Source organism: Poecilia latipinna, unplaced genomic scaffold (assembly GCF_001443285.1).
Source record: "Poecilia latipinna isolate Pla-1442-1.1 unplaced genomic scaffold, P_latipinna-1.0 Scaffold3101, whole genome shotgun sequence".
Classification (NCBI taxonomy): domain Eukaryota; kingdom Metazoa; phylum Chordata; class Actinopteri; order Cyprinodontiformes; family Poeciliidae; genus Poecilia; species Poecilia latipinna.
The window spans coordinates 1-19,659 of record NW_015115717.1 but is presented as its reverse complement, the minus strand read 5'-3'; the positions used below and the strand labels follow the sequence as shown (position 1 = coordinate 19,659).

At 38.3% G+C, this 19,659-nt stretch overlaps 1 long non-coding RNA gene across 1 annotated transcript; it reads left to right on the top strand.

Annotated features, from left to right (window-relative positions):
* Positions 1 to 838: 838 nt before the first annotated feature.
* LOC106940126 (uncharacterized) lies at positions 839 to 12,240 on the top strand. Its single transcript, XR_001423008.1, has 2 exons — positions 839 to 1,048; positions 11,865 to 12,240. It is a non-coding gene; the product is annotated as an uncharacterized LOC106940126 (long non-coding RNA).
* Positions 12,241 to 19,659: the final 7,419 nt, after the last annotated feature.

Genomic DNA, 19,659 nt, shown 5'->3' with positions numbered 1-19,659 from the left:
TCTAGAACTACTTCAACATATTTTTAATCAAGTAAAAGTAAAAATTACCAAGAAATTGCTGAAAAAAATCTACTGTAGTACTGAGTAACTGATGAAATGATCAGTCATTTAATATTTAAAAATTACATCATCAAAATATAAAGTTAAGTGGAAATTTTGGTATTTTAAGGCCGGAAATGACTAATTAAAAAAATATTAAAATCAGGCAAATCAAGTCAGTTTCTTTCAGTAAAGATGAAACTTTAATAAAAGCTGCAGGTCTGTGTCTGTCTGGTGGATTTTTGGTTAAAACATGTTTGTTTTTCATTCAGTCGGTAGAAAATCCAGAAATTTTACTCAAGTAAGAGCAGAGATACTTAAAAACACGTATAAAATACTCCTAAAAGATCATTTTTTCCAGTAATGTAACAGAGTAAATGTAACTTCCAGCTCTGGTTGAAGGAATGTTTTTTGTTTGCTATAAAAATCTAATTTCTCCAGCATGCATTTGCTTATTTTTGATCTCAAGCTTCATGACACATAATTAACGCTTTTCCTTGACGCCTCCGGATGGAAACAGTTTTACTTTTGTTCTGAATAAATAAAGTCTGCTGGTGACAGAGTCGCATGTTTCTGTTCCTGAACACCTGAGCCCAGCTGTAAGCCAACCTTTCTGTTTACACCTCCAGTTAGACGGCGCTGAACAAAGAACAATGCTCAGCCTTGTGCCGCGACACAAAGCACCTTTAATGTGCTTTGACTAGGCCTGAGTGGAGCAGGGATGGCTGAGCATCTGGGCTGTCACTGACATTATTTATGACACCTGTGTGTAATTGTTTTGGTCTCACTCTTTGTGTGATAGCTCGTTGTGCTGCGCTGTGCTCATGCCTGCACACCGGAGGGTTTCCTGAACCAACCTGAGCGGGTCAAAGGTCAGAGGCGCCTCAGAGTTTTTCTCACAGCGGATAAACGAGGAGCTTACCGCTTAAACCGGGCTGCATTAAAGGATCAAAGTCCAACGTTTTACAGCAGTGTGTCGCGCTGTACATGAGAAACTCTCATCCCTCAGGTACGTTTCAACAATACATTACGGGCTCATGTAAACAGACCACACACAGCTGCACGGCGACTAATTACCGTGTTGGAGATGTTCTGTCCTTATTCTGTCTGAGAGGCGCTGAGTCAACGCACTGCATGAAATATTTCAGCAGACGGCAGGAAAACTCTGATTTCATCAGGATGATGATGCCGATATAAATCTAAAACATTTCGATTTATTATTTCTATCAAATAAATGAACAGTAAGCTTGATGCTAAATGTTCCTCCAGAAAGGAATTACATCACTTTTATTTGACCATTTCTTTTGTTTTTTAATTTGGAAAAATGAACATAACTGTGTCATATTATCACTCAGATCAAACTGTAATATATGTATTTAAATTAACTTTGTTCATATAATTAGCCTGATCTTATTATAGGTATATCTTTGTGTATATAAATCTGGTTGGTGATAACATTTGCTGCATATTGATATGACATAAATAAACCAGATTTATTCTAAACCTGGAGTTGTGTTTTAAAGTATATTTCCCATTCAAAAAAACAGGCTTTTTAAGTATTTATATTCATTTCATAAAACATCTCAAAGGTGAGGCCTTCAGCGATGTGATTGCTTTATTTACTCAACTTTATTAGATTATATCTAAACTTGGAGAACTCTTAAAGAATGACAGATTATAGGGTTGGAACAACATATTCAGCTTCTGTTGCTGTTCTGCTCTGATTTTTGTTTTGAAAATCATAAAATGAAGAAGAGGATTTTCAAATTACAAACTTATGTTTTAAATATTCTTCTCTTTTCACGCTTGTGTCGGTCTGCATGCAGGTCGGTTCTTCTGCCAAAGAAGCATTAAAAATGGTCTTTTGCATTTGCAAAATAAAATAAAATAAATGGTTTCTCAAAACTCAGTTTAACCTTTAACAATCTGTTCTGTGTGCAATTAAACATTTCAATCAATTGAATATTTAGTTAGAGTGTATAAAATGTACTCCAGCTTTCTAAAAACAGTGAAATAGTCCTTTAAATTAAACTGTGCACCAGGCACCTGAAATATTTCCTTACAGTGCTTTAAAATAAATCATTTCTCATCTGTAACTCTATTTTCTACTGGGAACTCAAAATCCTGCAACACAAATGATTTAAAATGCTGGAGTGTTGCTCAACCAGCTTTATTAACCCAACTAAGTACTATTTCCTGTCCTACTTCATAATAAGAGCCTCAGACATAAATATGTCAAGCTTCATCTCCAATATTTATATCACCAGGCAGTAACATGCTGACCCATTGAGAGACAGCTTGTATTTGACAAGAACTACTCCTGTGTTTTAATATTACAGTATTTCTCATTAGGTAATTTATGAAATGCTGTCCAAACAAATGAAGACGCCTCTGAGTTGAGACGTGTCCAACTGGAGGTGAATGTCTGGTTTCTGCAGTGCAGAAACATTCACTGTCATGTTGGAACCGCTAACCACAGACGTAAATGCAAAGTCCACCTGGAAGTCTATAAATTATTTAGTGATGTGAAAACCAGAGTAGAAATCAAGCTGCCTGGATGTTGCAGGAGGATGAACAGGAAGTCTGCAGTGCTATGCTGCTGTCAAAACCATATTTATTTCACCTTTTGGGTTTGAAATAAAGCTATAGACTAAGGATGGGCCTGTGACTGTAGAAACTCTCACTGGGGAATAACGTTGCTCAAACTGGAAGGATGGGAACGTATGTATTCTGGAGCTCATAAAAATCCTGAGAGTCGGAATGATGTGGATTTACTGGAGGCGCCATGCAGGACATCAGAAGTGAGGGACGGGAATCTTGGACAGAGCGACTGAAATTGTTTTCTAAAGTTGTTTTTTGCCAGTTTATTCATGGCTTCTACTTGTTCGAGTCGAGCTAATGTGTCTGTGAACGTAACACGCCTGGTTGGGCTCACAGACGGCGGTATTTAGAGAAGTTTGGAGCAGCTAGCGTTCAAACACCGACCCATTCCTCCTCCCTCCTGACGTGCTGATTAAATTACTGACTGCCTGAATTCACACCACATGACTTTTACCATTATGTCATAAACGACGCTTCCTGTTACACCGAAACAGCCTTGAAAACGTACAGAAGACGAGATGCTAACCAGTTTTTTTCCATACATGCTAGGCTACATGACGGTGCGGCATTGTCTCCATGGTTACCAGTGGTTAGAGGCAGCGTACCCTCTCCATTACGCGGTATTTGATATCTTTAATTATACTTACATATAAAGTATATGAAAGTTAATTGTCTTACCTTGTAAAAACAGAGCATCCTGTGTCTGTTTTTAAAGGAGCGCATTGGTTGTTTCTGGAGAGCGTGACGTCACGTGCAAAGGGTCCAATCTCGTTTCCATGGTGACAGGCCTAAAGAGTTGTAGGTGGTTTCTGAGAGAAACAGTAAACAAGCAGTTTATATTTTATGACTTGTAAGCCTAGTTTATGATTAGGGATTATGGTATGAAGAGCGGCGCCTGGAGCGTCAAAGCGACAGAGACGGGTCCGCTCTTTAGCGGTCCGCCAGCTTTAGACGCGAGACATTTTTGTCTTAAATGGAGGGGAAAGTGTTTGGTGAATAAATTCCAATCAGAAATTATACACGACCCAGTTCTCGATCCGCTTTCTTGACGCAGTGTGGTCTGTATGTTTTGTTGCTGCTGAAGTGGGTGTGGCCCGCAAACATGGAGAACCACTGAAGTCGGGCCACATGTCTGTGGTTGAGTTTTGAACCATACAAAAGGAAATGAGCTTCACTAAATTGACTATTTCTACATGCATATTTCTTTTTCACCTCGGACGAATCAGCAGCCATTTTTTCTCTAAAAGCTTCAATGACATCCAGTTCAGATCTGTCAAAAACAGCATTATTCCTTTCAAAACCTCCCTTGTGAGACGTCAGTTTCACAGTTTCTTGGCTTGCTGTGTGTGTGACAAAAGACAGAACAATCATTACAGTGATTCTGTCTGTCTGTAAAGCTTCTGGCTCTTCTTCTTCATTTTTTGCATACCTTGCTACCATTTCCTCCAGTAAATAAGCACCCAAACAGCGCAAGCGACTCCCGCCGTTGCACACGCCCTGCTCGGCTACAATGCTTGCCAGAAGGCCTTTTTTTTCTTTCTTTCCCCGTCTTCTGTCATGTACGCCGTCACCCGACCCTATTATTACTTCTGACTGTAATAGGCACCTCTGTTCCCAATCAAGTTTTTACTTTCTGGTAGATAAAGAAAACAGTTTTGCAGCAGACACGTTTTATGCCGTGCGCAGCGTCTGCCGTGTCATCGGCGCTGGCCGCCGGCCCAGCTCGCCCAGATCGTTCACACAGCACTTGAACCGCTCAGAAAGTCCAGGACGCTGTCTGCTTCACTAGGTGGTCTGTCTTTACCGTGCATCCAAAGCTCCTGATCTCCACGCAGTGACAATAAGTACTTCTGCACCGACAGAAGCAGGAGAGAAAAAGTGAAAAGGAATAAATTGAATGTGCAATATTCTGCAGGTTTGTTTCTGTCACACCTCCACGTCTGAATTATGTGCTTCAGCCTGCCTTTTCCTTTTACCTCGCCCCGCTTTCCTCTGTCCCTCTCCAGCATGTCGAGGTGTTAGATGTTGTTTACATAAATCTTTCCATCTCTCATCTGGGCTCAGGGAGGCTTTGCAAGATGATGCTGTTTGACAATGTGCACAGGAATAGAGAGAAAAACAGAGCAGGCCGAGGTAATCACCGGGGACAGGCAGGAAATAGGAGCCAAGTCACCCAGCAATTGTCTATCAGTTTCCTCGCCCTGTTATCTTTGTCACTTTCTGGAGACTCACTCGCCCACGCTGCCACATTCATGAATACAAACACTCATGATCTGTGCTTTTTTATTTATTTATTTCCCTGCCCTTCCAGAAATCATACACTGCAGACTGCTGTCTTTCTGGAGAGAAACTGATTGACGGAGAAAGTTCATTTTCATTCTGCGTCTTGCAGTCCGCAGCGGCCTGCTTTCCGCTGGGCCAAATTTACCGGCAGCTTGGAGAGTTTAATGTGGAGAAAAACTGCAACTTCCCACTGAGAAGCAGAATTTATTTCAACGCTGAACCGGTGCGTTGGCTTCGATTTAAACCAAGATTCTCTCGGCTGCATAGGAAATATAGGCTGTCGCTTTTTAAAATAGCACGAGTAAAGATAAGGTGTGCTGAATGAAAACAAAGAATCTCAGTTTCCCTGCAAAAAAAGAGAAAAAAAAAATCACTTTTAACACTAACAAATACTCACCCACAGGCAAGAGATACAGAAGGAATAATCTGACTATAAATGATTTTATTTAATAGCAGCATTTGTGAATTTAATATAATTTGTGGACATGAGCAGATGCTCTGTTCTGATGAAAACACAAAAAAGAGAAAACATTATTACTGATAAACTAAATGCATTTGCCTTGGTCTGACTGTTTAGCCTTGCCTCAGGTTTGGATCGACTCAAATCCAAATAAAAATGGCTTCCAAACCCAGGGAGGAAAATCGTGTTTAAAGCAGAAACACTGATTTTTCTGAATGAATAAAAATCTGTTTATTTTCACAAAGCTTTTGACACATTCCCAATAAAACATGAGCAGATTTCATTTATTTTTTTAATCAGACATTTTGATCCATGCATCGTATTTATCAGAGCACCAAGGCTTTTTGGTGTTCATCTGCTAACAGTGCAACAGTTTGTAACTTCCTGCTCAGCAGAGGTTGTTGGTAGTTTATTGAGACACTATACTGGAAATAAAATCCAAGGCCTTCCAAAATAAACCAAGTTTTATTGATTTGAGTGTTTCCTCAGCTATAAATTCCCTTTATTTATCCTAATTTATTACACTGAATCCTGCTATACTGGACCAGAGCGCTGCGTTGGAGTAATTTGCAGCTTAGTGGTGAATTGAACCAATTATTAGAGTTAGAATTAACCTAACCTCAACCCTCTTGTCAAACCACTAAAATAAAAGACCAATCTTAGACAAGTATTTCAGAATTACAGGCCAATCTCCAACCGTCATTTATCAGTAAACTGATTGAAAAAGCTGTTTCAGCAGTTAAATCTTAAAGATGGCCGATTGCGTTGACGTCTTCAGTTTGGTTTCTGAACTGAGAAAAGTTTTGACTGTGTGGATGAGCCACAGCTTTCTTCTGCTGAACAGAAACTAAATTTAAATTATTAGCTTCAGACCTAAAGAGGAACAATCCAGACCTGAACCTTCACAGACACATAAAGATGGTTACAAAGTCGGCCTTCTGTCACTTGAAGAACATTTTTAGGATTAAAGGATCAACGTTGCAACGACATCTAGAGAAACTCATCAAGTGTTTATCTTTAGTTGCATTGAAAGTGTCTTCACAAAAATCCAGAAAGCTGTTGCTGTTAGTTTTTATACGTCACTGAATGGAAAGCTCTGCTGTTGTTAGTTCTGGTTCTGGTTCTGGTTCTGGCCTGGTCTGAATCCCCAGAACCAGATTATGTTTGATTATTTTCATGATTGCATTTGAGAAAATATAATGTTGTTGCTTGTTGGATTTTGCTTTTTCATGTCCTCACAGGACTTGTCCTTAAGTTCCACTTTAAGTTAATGTCTATAATACCTCCAGTATCAGTAGAAGAAGATAAAACAGTGTAATTTTGTTTTCTTTGAGCCACACACACACACACACACACTGTGGCAAGAAAACCAGCCAACAAACAGCAGATAAATTTAGCTGTAGTTCTAAATTGAAGGTACTTGTCGTAGAAAATTATCCCTTTTCTGACGTTCTGCTCTTTGTAAAATAGCATGTTGATGTCGAGCTAATTAATTAGCCAGATTAACTGCCTCAGCAGCGAGCCTGCATGTGGCTGCCTGTTTTTTTTTAAACCAGCAGTGTTGCCAAAAAGCTGAAAATAGCAAAAGCTTTAATTGTTAAAGCCCTGGAAACTTTCCATAAGCCTAATGCTGAAGTCATGTTTTAAAATAGTTTATTCATACCAGTTTTTTCTCCTATTTCAAAAAGCAAACTACTTAAAACTTGTAAGAGAAATAGTATTAAATGTGTCAGTAAAATTGATTTTATTTTCTAATCAAGCTGAGATATTTATGGTTAGAAAGAAGAAAACAATTATTTGTATCATCATAATTCAACAGAACTTTTTAAAAGTTTAAAATTGAGAGCAGACATTTTAAATGCCAGAGGCTTTTATTGAATACAGGATATGTGATTAGGCTGATAATGTGTCTAATTGGAACCAGTTATGTTGCGTTATGATCATTTACAGAAGAAAAAGGTTAGAAAATATGGAAGTTCCTGAATCTCTCTTACACATCAGAAACTTAATAATGTTTCTCATCCTGAGCATTTAGCTTTACGGTCATAATTTGAAAACCTTTGTGACATTTTAAACTTTTGTCTTTTGCAAAAAAATTTTTTGCCAGAAAGTTTTTTCAAAACTACTGTAGCAGCCCATGTATAGAGCACCTACACATAGATGTTATTCCCCATGTTGAGTTTACAAAAGTCTAACTTTTATTTGCATTGATTGAAAATTTATATTCAGCTGATGATGGAAACCATCTCTAAAATCTTTACTATATAATCTATTTCCTAATTTGAACTGATAATCTTACTGTAAGTTAAAGGTAAAACTTTCACCTACTTTTTGTGCTCTGATTATTGTGCTTAGTGAAATATTAAAGAAATGAGCATCATGTTTACACTGGGCTGTTGTTGCCAAATCAGGTTCTTCCTGCAGGGCTAATTTATGTGATGCAGTGCTTTAAGAACAGCTATAATAAACTCACTGGCCTCAAAGCACCAAACAGCAACACCGTTAACGAGCAGCTGCTGAACTTAGTGGAGCATTTAGCAGCTAAACGGGAAAATATTTCCTCCATGAGCTGGTGCTGATAAAAATTAGCCATTTTTGCCACGGGAGTGCTGGACTTAAATTGGTCAGATTGGCATTAAGACGACTTCCTGTTACAGTTAATCACAGGAAGAGGTGTGTTTGAAATGAGGTTTCTCACTTTTACTAAACCGGTAATGATTTGGTATCCATAGCAACAGCTTAGTTTGACTTTTTTATTTCTCCACAACCTTCAGGATTCCATATAAATATTCATAGTCCACTTAAATCTCATATTCTGTCACATTACAGCCACAAATGTCCAGTTTTTTCATTAGGACTGTGTTTCAGACTGTCAAAGTATGTTGAATCAAACAAGAAAGAAAATCAAAGATGTTCACTAAGAAATGACTATAAAGTTATTATGGTGGAGACATGAGAGCATTCAAACCAGATTTCATGAAATGAACTAACTATAAAGAGCACAGTATAAATATAAACTGAACCAATATGTATGGTTGTTAAATATTTAGCAAGATACAGAAAACTCCAAATCTAAAGTCTGAATCATAATGTAGCATTTTGTGATTAGCTTATTGATTTACTCTTATGCATCTCTTAAAGTGGCCTGTCCATGAAATCAGCAAATATTAAACACAATATTAAAAGGTTTAGCTGCGACAGAGAGCCTGGAAAAGCAGCACAATGAGGCGTAAGATTAGAAAGAATAAAAACTAATCAAGCTTTATTTTGTTTTGCAGGGGAGCAGAAGAAGCAAAGTGAGGCTTTTCGTTTGAGCTGCAGTCAACAGGAAGTTTAGAAACGGTTTGAATCTGAAAAACAGCAATGATGAGCACCTCTCTGCTGTGATGGTGTGAAACGAGCGTCTTGAGAATATAAACAGGTTGCTGGGCCTCATTTGCAGAAAAACATTGTTTTGCATAAACACTTCAGCGGTTTATGTCTGTTTCAGAGGTTTGATCGCTGGAATCACCTGCTGCTCTGTTCCTCCTTAAAGCTGCGTCTTACACTGACTTTGCATTCTTAAACAGCTGAATAAATCTTTATTTAGTCTTTATTATAAACCAACACTTAAAAATCTAGTAAACATGAGCAGATGAGCTGATCGGTAGCATTCATCTCCATCTTTTGGTCTTTCATTTTTTCCGCTAAGGTTTTTTGCTGCATCTGATTCTGTGAAAATGCACCTTGTTTTCCAGAGACAGTTAATCTGAGACATTTTTTTCAAAATGTCTGAAAAGCACAAGCAAAAGGCTGGTAAAGATTGATTAATTTTTTTTCTGTGTCTCAGCACCATGGATCTTTAGGTATAAATAAACCAACAGATTCACGCTTCACATACTTTTGTAGTTCTGCTTTAACACGACAAACCCCTGAATCTGCTTGTTTCTTGCATCGTTTTACAGTCTTTGTTTATTAAAAGTGAAACTTGACTCTCTGTTGAGGGTACACAAACCTGACATTTGCTTCAAGCCAACTTATTTATGTTTCCTCTTACATGTGCAGTGAGCATTTATTCTGTCAGCGCTCATAAAGAGGAGCTTTAATGTATAATTTGTCCCATGCTTGCAGTGTTTATCTTTCATGACCTGAATCTTGGAGAAATAAAAGGCGAGTTAAAATTGCTTTTTCTCCCTTATGACATTAGCAGAAGGCCTTTTATTGACAAAACACTTAATCATCGCTGATAGTGTTACATCTTTTTTTTTAATATAGCATTTTTGCACGAGGATGAGATGGTTTTTCGGCTGTATCAGAATTAGTGTATACTTCGCAAAACTGCAATCAATCAATCAAGTTTAAATGTATTTATTTCAAAGTGTTTTACATCACAGACACGTCACACAGTCAACATTTGAAGTTTAACATTTTGTCAAGTGCTGTTGTTACACATCAAAATGTTGATTAATGGAAACACTTTTTTTACATCATACGAGTCATGTGACCAACAACAGGATGTTACTTCTGTTGGAAACGACGAAGACGAAAACAGGAAGTCGCTGGAAGATGAATGCATGGCATGTTTTTAAGTGTCTTATAGCCTGAACAAACTTATTTATGATTTTAATTTCTTATTTAATGGAAACTCCTCAATAACAAAATTGATTTTTTTAGACAAGGTTTTGTGTACATTTCTAATGGAAACGATGGCACTGCCTCTTCTCTCCTCTAAACACATGAAATGCAGCTGTGAAACAGAGCTCACCGCTTCCCGCTGCTTTTGGTCTAAATACCACATCAGAGATAAGGTGAGGATCTGTGTCATGCAGGCAGAACGCAGAGCGAAGCCACAGCTGATGTGGCATGGGCATCTGATTTGGACGCCTCCCTTTGAAGGTTTTCTTGGTATTTCATGCTGAGAGGAGACCTGGGGCAAACCCAGAACCTGGTGAACATACATATCCCCTCTGGGCTGGGAACACTTAGGGCTGCCCCAGAATGAACTGGAAAGAGTCACAGGTTCAGAAAATATCAGGCATTTTCTACAGGACCTTTTAATTTTAGGATCTGATTTGGAATAAAGACAATTATGAATTAATTTGTAAAAACTTATTTTTTATTTCTTGCACAAAAACATGACAATCAAGGAAATGTTTCTACCAGAATACACAGTAAAATTACTGAAAAACTATAAGTGTAAATACATATGTTGACCCTTTGCATGTGACGTCATGCTCTCTAGAACTCCGCCCACTCCGCCATGACGCAGGTCGAAACAGCGAATGCGCTCCTTTAAAGCTCGTAGAACAGACACCTGTAATATCGCTTCTATTTAGTTGATTTCACTTTAAAACAGGTCACAGGACGCTGCGCGGTCAGAGGCAGAGAGGGACGCAAACCAATAACTTATCAATTTAATTTATAACTTTTAATGAGGAAAGATACAGCCAGTCATAACGACTGGCGGTGAAATCACGGATTTACAGCAAAGACTTTTAACACGGTAAGAAGGTTAAAGTACATATACTTCATAAGTAGGTATGATTAGAAAGACGTAAAATATCGGAATATGGAGAAGGTCCGTGTCTAACCATTGGTAACCATGGAGACGATGCTCCACCGTCATGTAGCCGTTATGTTCGTTTCTGAGGAACAGCAATAGTGTTCGTGGGTCAATTGGACCCGGGGAGTGTTTTATCATGCAATCGTGTCAGAAAACAAAAAATTCCTCCAAAACATTTTTGTATCTGATTATTAACTCCAATATTAACCATTTCAATCAATGTTTGTGCAATTATGTTTTTTTTATTTCTCAGAAATTAAGATTAATGACGACAACTTACTCAATTACTCATTTGGACATAAAAAATGGAATTTACATTTTTTATGTCCACTGAAAAAAACCTAGACACAAAAAACAAACAATAATTTCCTTGAAATTGATCTTTGGTCATTTTTTTTATATTACTTTTTTTTTTCAATGGGTGATCTTTATAATTGAACTTGAGACATGCATACTGTTCCGGGTCAAATTGACCCACCGATTAAAATCAAGATAAATGAGTCATCAAAGACTCATCAAAGTGGGTGCAGATGCATCCTTTGAGGCAAATAATTGAGCTTACTAATGCTTAACATGCTAAAAATATATGAATGCACTGTAAAAAAAAAAAAAAAAATCATCTCTAATTTATGGTAAAATACCAGCAGCTGTGGTGCCAGAAACTGACCTTATTTATGGCATAAACATACTTTGTGTGGATGTCAACATTTAATAGGAGGTTTTTTTTTTTTTTTTTAAACAGGGGAAGCTAAATCTGTTATTTGGGGGGTTCTAGTTCAAATATATTTGCAGAAAAAGAATGATTTTCATCTGGCATGCAAACTATTTTTGTACAGATTTGACTTTATTACTGCTCTGAATATGTTGTTTTTTCAGTAAATATTGTTTGATTTTATTCCTCTTTCTGGTCGAATAAAATGATTTTTGTTCCTGTTGAAGGTGATGATTTTCACAGAGTACACTGGTAAAAGCCATGAAGCAAATCAACATGGACCACCTACAGCATCTTAGGGAAGTTTCTGGAAGAGGTCCGATTCCAGCTGGCCAAGCTCACGGGAATGAAATGATCTTCTGCTGCAGTTTGGTGCCAAATCACATTAACTGGATTTTACCGTTCCTGGACTTCATCACGAAGGAATTTTGTGCTTGGGTGATAAATTTAGGGAGTGTGTAATTAATACGGGCATTGTTTTGGATGCTTGGATTCGAACTGCTTTTACCAATAAGTGTCTGTTCTGATAACGAGTGCTTCCCCCAGTGAGAAGTCTTAATTTATTCTAACTCTTGTGAGATTAAACCAATGCTTTAAAAATCACCATGGGATCAAATCTCTGAAGCTACCTTTTCCCCTTCAGGGGCTAATTACTCCCCTGTAATGAAAGTAATCAGCACTTGAAGTGATGTTGCGTGGGGAGTGCTTGTTTTATGATTGCTAGTATCTTTCTTTGCATCTTTAAGCTCTCAGTAACAGGCTTAAAGAAATAAACTGCTCCACCAGAGCAATCAGATAAGAAACGCCGTATCCTGAATATTTATGAGGCACGGCGGCTGCATCTGGGAGCAGGTTAGACATGCTGTTGTATGAAAATCTGAGCCTGCGTCTTACGGATGATCATTGAACGGCAGAATGAATTATATCAAGGCGCACTGCTGTAGTGACATTTGTTTCTATGTCGTTTCTATTGGGACCACAGACTAGAAATGTCAGATAAAGTCCCAACTGTTGAGTTTTTATTATCTTTCTGCGGGACAATAACAAGATGCGGCTTAAATAGTTTGACTGAAACTCAAACGGAACAAGGAACCAGGAACTTCAGCATGCAAACCTGAGATAAAGCAATACTCACATTTCGTTATTATGGATAACATCTATTTTCACAATGTCCTGCACACGTGTTGACAGTAACATGATCTCATGCTTACGTCGACTGCAATGTGCTCACGACAGATACAATTTATCAAGTATTTCTAAAGCAAATATCTTTGTACAGTTGAAATAAGACAAAACTAACAAGTAACTTTCAGCAAGATATAGGAGCTTGTTTTTAACAAAAATAATTGGTAAGATTTGGAATTTTTGAAGTGGACGGATGGGTCAACTTAAGTGTATTTTGTTTTTCTTGCAGACCAGTATATATGAGTATTCATAATATTGATTTTCAAGGATCCAGTGTGTCATGAATGAGATTATCAGGCAGTTACCTGAGCGTCTGAAAAACTGAGCGAATGCCAGAAAACGGAAACAGTAGCTGTGTTTCCGATGGACATGTGTGCAAATCTTTGTTTTGCTAAAGTAAAAAATAATAGAAATTGTGGTGTTTCCATAAATTAAGAAAAATTCAAATGACAAAAAACAAAACAGAAACATAAACAGCAAGCATTTGATCATTTGACTCAATTGGTGTGAAAAACGTGTTTCCATTGCAGTTTTGTGAAATACATTTCTGTCCATATGGACAACAAAACACCTCATTCTAACGTAGAAATGTTTTATTGAAACATGTGAGTTTTATTTATAAAGTACTGTGATCCCATTAAGCAAATTTCACATATTTATTGTTAATGGAAACACACTACTGACTTGCAGATGCATTAGATGGGAAACTCGGCACAAACAGAACGCCACACCAGGCGCAGCTTCAAATTGGAGAGTAGCAGAAGAAGAAAGTGAGAAAAAGTGGCAGCATAAGTACAGAAATGGGTCAGGATAAACGTTTTCAGTCTAGTTTTAAAAGTAGGCAGGGTGTCTGCCTTACAGACCAAAACTAGGATCTGGTTCCACTTACTCATCCTGGAACAGCTCCTGGTTCGGTCTCAACGGGACGAAACCCACCCATGTGTGCTGATAAACACGTAGCATCATGATAAAACTAGCTTAGCCTCCATTTTTTCCCTGTCAAACTTGTCAACTTTGAAACTCTCCTGGATCGAGACCGAGTTCTGCTGCAATAGTTGGACGTATCGCAGCAGAAAATGTTTGCTTGTGAAACCCTGGAAGTGTGGATGAGAAATGAAGGAGTGAAATGAAAGAGTGAGTGGGTTGAACGAGTGAGACAAAGACTGCCAAGTGTAAAAATACTGGTGGGTAATAATCATTGAGGCGTGGCCTGATGCTAAACCTACTAGCATCAATCCATTGCCATTTCTTGTAACTCTAAAGGTTACAAGAAACAGCACTAACTAAACTGATCAGATTTTCCAGAACCTAAATTCCTCTGGTTTCCAGTAAAACCAGGTAACCTTACATAAGTAAACAAAGCTAATGAGAATTAAAGGGCATGAGTCCCAACTGGAGGGCCGGCGAACGAACGCAGCCTGAGGTAAAGGTGGAGTTAGGTGGGGAAACGCAGCGTGAATGATTTGATTCTGCGCTGCACTTTAACCAACGCCTGCAGATATGAACAAGATGTTTTCAGACCTGAGTGACTTGAGCATAATGACAGGACTGTTTTCAGGTTCTCCTCAGAAACTGTGACAGATGGAAAATATCTTCCCTTTAATGTTCCAAATGTGTCTTTTTCCCCACATTGGTTGTGAAGACAAACTGTAAAACTTTTTGTTTTTGTGGTGACATAGAGATTAAAGACGACTAATGTAAACTGCACATGTTTACATGTTGGGACTTTGCTTTGCACAAAATGACTGGGTGTTGTCTGATTGGCTTCTGGAGAGTAAATCTTACCTTCTGTCATGTTTAGTCTTCCTTTAGCTTTGTGTAGGAGGTAAGTGGTGTTTGGCGGAACATGAAAATGGGTAAAGTAGATGCTTTGTGCACCCCAAGTGCCCACGCCTTACAGGATACGATTACCGATCCATTTACTTTGGATTTTAGGAAACTCATCTGTTTTGAGATCATCTACAAAATACAGATGATAACTCAATATAAAAGTCCTAGATCCACTGGCAGATTATTTCACTTATTTCATGGGAAAAATGTGAAACAATCTTTCAGTGCAACTAGTAATTTTTGCATCTAATTCAAGAGTTAATGACTTAAAAAAGCTCCTATATATATATTCCTGAACAGTTACTTGTTCATAGTTTAGTTTTTTTCCAGTGTAGTAAAATGTTTCCACTAGAAATACTTTGTAAAGTTTGCTGTTTTTGCAGTGTAACACTAGAAAAAACTAAAACATTGTTTGCATGTCCAAGTAATTAGAATAAAAAAATTGCTAAATATTTACAGTAAATCTCCAATGTAGACCCAAACATGTCCTTTGTAGTTCCCCACACAGGCATACAAATAAATGTGAAGTAGAGAGGTGACGGTAAGGGATGGTAGATGTTTGTCCTGTGTGGTAATGGGGCGGGGTACTTGTGTTTTATCTGCCCCCATCTGTTACAGGGGAATACAGGATCCCAGTTCTCAGCAGCCTGCTGACACATACTGTCTGCGCTGGAAGTTGACTGGCATCCAGACACCGAGGTGAAGAAAGAGGATTGAATAGAAACCACTTTAAAAGCTCAGATAGATTACATGATAAGAAAACAGCAACATTGGGGGACTCTCTGAGATCATCGCTGGGCCTCTCGGCTCTCCTTGGCAGCTCCTTTTAGGAAACCTTCTCGTTTTTTGACATCTTTCCACCAGAGGTTTCAGTATTCTTTTACCAGCCCGTCTCAGCTTGGCTTGGAGCGGTCTAATGCTTTTAGTGGAGCTTTTCGTTTAGGACAAACTTTAAACTTTGTTTTAAGGTCTAAAAAATGCTTTACATTTCCTTTCATACCTTACATTCTTTATGTGCCGTCGTTTATGAGCTGCTGCTCCTTCTGCATCCCTCTGAGCATTCCTGCATTGATGTGCTGCTCGTTGTCTTGCCCAGGGACATTTTGACAAGAGAACAGGTTGGTTGTTAGCAGGTTGCTGAGCATGTCTGAGCTGTAAGGCCTTATTGTCGTGTTTCAGGCTTTACTGGCCTGAAACACAGATTCCCTTTGTGCTAAAGCTGCTAACGGCTTTCAGATCCTCATAAAGTGACAGATTTTATTAATCCACATTGGATTCTGCAGGACTGGAGAAATATTCAATATCTGCTGAATCCTAAGAAAACTGGAATTTTAATTGTATGGATGCAACAAAAATAAAACCAACATTAAACCTCTGTTTGTGACATAAAGCTATGAGAATTATATATGAAGTTAATGCTAGAGATCATAAAAATAAGTTTTTTATTCAATCAACTAAGGGATTTGGTGACATTTTTAATTTTTTTTTTTAAATAAAAATTTAGTGAAATATTTTTAAAATAAAAAATATATTTAATTAAAATTTTAAAATGTAATTTACACAAATAAATATAAAATTTAATTAAATTATAATGAATTATAGTTCTGGTATTTAATCTAAATATAATTAATTAAAATTTAATTTAATTATTTTAAAATAAAATCAAAGAAAATATTTTCAAGTAAAAAATGCATTTAATTTATTTTTGTATTCAATTTTAAAAAATAAGTTTATTTTTATTTACATTTTAGTTTTTTATGTAAAAATATATTTTAATGATTAAATTAATTTTTACTTCGGCAATAATTAAGTCATTTTTGCCGATCTCTTACTCGGCAATAAATTGCCAAATTTTTTTTTAACTTTTTGATAATGGTTGGAGAAAGTTTGGGCAGCTCTGGTATTTATTTATTTAAAATCTGAAGGTGTCAGAGGTTTTCTTTTCACACTTCCTTTGACCAAATAAAACTTTAAAGCATTTATCCGTGGCCCGCCCCCTGTCTTCCTCGCAGGTGTGGCTGTTTTCCTTAAAAACTCGGCGTCTTTTCTGCTTCCAAAGCACTTTGATGAAGAGTCCAGGCAGAAAAGGTGTGAAAACGATGGAGGGGTTTGGCCGTCAGAGGCGTTAGTTAAATAGAGGAACCATTTTACCTGCATCTCTGATGCCGTGCTCTGTGATACAGCCCCATTCTCCTCCTGAAGTGTCCATTTTTCTTTTCTTTTCAGCCGTCTTTATATGTCAGAGAATAATGGCGGCGGTGCATTCAGGTGAAGCTGTGAACTAAATGCACGGCTCCACACAGAGGAACAGAGGATGGGCTTTAAGAAGGACTGCTGTGACTTATTCATCAGTTCCTGACACTTCGCCGCTGCGGCAGGACTAATGCACAAACGCACCAAGCGTTTATGATAAATGGCGCCTCGAGTCCGAGTGTTTCTCTTCACAGTTTGGGGTGATGTGAAACTATTTTTATTCAACCTATAAGTGAGGCTCATTTCATCTAAAGGGTTTTTACATTATTGTTTTTTCTCCTCTTTTCTCAGAAACACTTTGCACAAAAATAAAGATCTTAAAAGAGTCCTTTTTGCTTTAATAAAAAATGGCTTTTATGTGAAAATCAACACAGTTGGAGACACTACCTCTAAAATCACCTTCCTTTATATTTGATTTATTTCTATGTTAGAAGAAAATATATCTTTTAACTTCAGTAGACTGTTTAGCTGCCATTTTCCTTCTGCCCACAAAGAGTTTTTGCAGGACTTTTGCTATGAGTGGTTTATATTCACACGTTTAAAGGCACAGTGTGTGGCGTACCTTAGTGTAAGGATGAAAGAAAACCATTTATTTCAGCATACAGAAAGGAGATTAGCTGAGCTTTTGGGATACAAAGCTCACTTTCTCCACTCATATCATGAAACTTATGCTGTGGGCTGCAGGTTTAGACGGATTGATGGACGTGCTGCATCTGTCAGAGTTTGGTAAAAAGGCGAAACTCTTGGTTTAGTGGAAAATGTATGTTCCAGTTAACAGTTATGGTTAAGAGGTCTGAATGGAGGCCAGAAGAATGAGGCTTGGTCTCTCCACAGGGTGTCTGGCCCTGCCTTAAAGCTGCAGTGACTTTTTACAAAATATGTTTCTTTCCATCTTTATGACAAATTTCATGCTGTCCCATTGTCATATGACACAGGTAACCTGTGGAAAGACTGAGCTTCTCCGCCTCCTCGGAGTGCTACTGTTGCCATCCGGGTCAAAAACAACCAATCAGAGCCAGGAGGAGGGTCTTAGCGCTGTCAATCAACCTCCTGTATGCTGCTCAATGTGCTAATTGTGGAGAAAAAAACTCACTGTTCCAGAAAAAATGTGTATCTGCTGTCGTTGGTGAATATGCTAACTAGCATTAGCATTTGTAGCAGGCTATGTTGTGGTGAACCAGCTGTAGCTCAGTAAACAGCAACCGGCATGGGAGGAGCATGAGAGTGATTGATGGCGCTAAGACCCGCCTCCTGTTCTGATTGGTTGTTTCTGACCGAGTTTGTATTTCTGCATTTATCTCTGGGAGAAGGCAGAGGAGCTCGATCTTTTCCACAGATATTCTGCTTTATACTGTCACAATGTAATGATAAACTTAATAAATATATAAAACATTTTTATAAAAGTTACAGACTGCACCTTTAATCTCAGAAGCAGCATGGAAAATGTAATGGTTGGGAAGTGGAGAGGTTGTCCAATCAGATGGTCAGTTTACAAAACCACACACACACACACACACGCACGCACGCACGCACGCACGCACGCACGCACGCACGCGCACACACACACGCACGCATGCACGCATGCACGCATGCAAACAAGCGCACACCAGGTCGGTGCGACCCCGCCGGACCGCGCACAGAGTGAAAATCCTGTGGGGTCTGAATGACTGGGTCTGTTGCGGCCGTGGGAGGGCTAAGGTCTGAAAGTTGCAAGGACAGACCTCCAGGGTTAGTCCTGTTTGTCCAGAACATCCCACGGATGTTTGACCGGACTGAAATCCTGCAGAATTTGGTTTCTGTCAGGAGGAACACTGAAAGGAGCCACGGCCGTTTCCATAAACGGTGTGCAATGGCTGGAAAATGTCTTAGGTCAGTGTAACGTGTCAAGGTAATGTTCACACTGATGGCAGAAGCCAAGGTTTCCCAGGCGGACAGATAAGATTATGAGACACTCATTTACATAAATATGTCATTTACTGGAATACAAACATGACAAATATTGCCAACATGTGCACTTTTAAAGCATCTGACTGTACTAAACTACACAGGCTCCACTTCTCTTCGCTCCTCGGTATAATTGCCTGTTAGGCAGCGCTGCACCTGAAAGCACACAAATTCCTAATGGGCCCCAATGCGACGTAATGTATGCACGCTAAGCCACATCTGCGCCGGCTGATCAAAAGGAAACCTGGCCTTCCTGCAGAAAAGCCATGTTCTGGAGCACAGGGTAGCAGCGCCGCGGCAGACCTCCTTAATGGAGCTGACATCCCACATTAGCATGCTAAAGCACCACTCTCACCTCTTCAGCACAGTTACTTCATTTATCCAGACAAATGCTGTTAAAACTGAGTTTTTAGAACAATGTGTGTTCATATTGTGTGTTTCTTATAATTGTGAGGATATGCTTGATTTAATTAAGGCAACATTTTGTTCTTAGAGAGCAATTTGGCTGTAATTTAATGGTGAAACAATGAATTGGAAGAAATATTCTTCCTGAGGCATATTTGGAAAAAAATCTCTCAGTTTTATTTAAATTTTTTCCTTTCCAGTCAGATTTCTAGCATAGTTAACATGTTTAGTTCCAAGATGTTTTGCTAAAACTCCCACAGTCTTAGCACGATGCGCAGGAGGATCAGATTCAGATTTATTCAAATGGGCAATTAATGTGACAGCAAGTATGTATATACATGAAAAGACATAATTATTTTTATTTTTCTCTTATTTTACTCGCTTTTACCTTTTTACTATGCACCT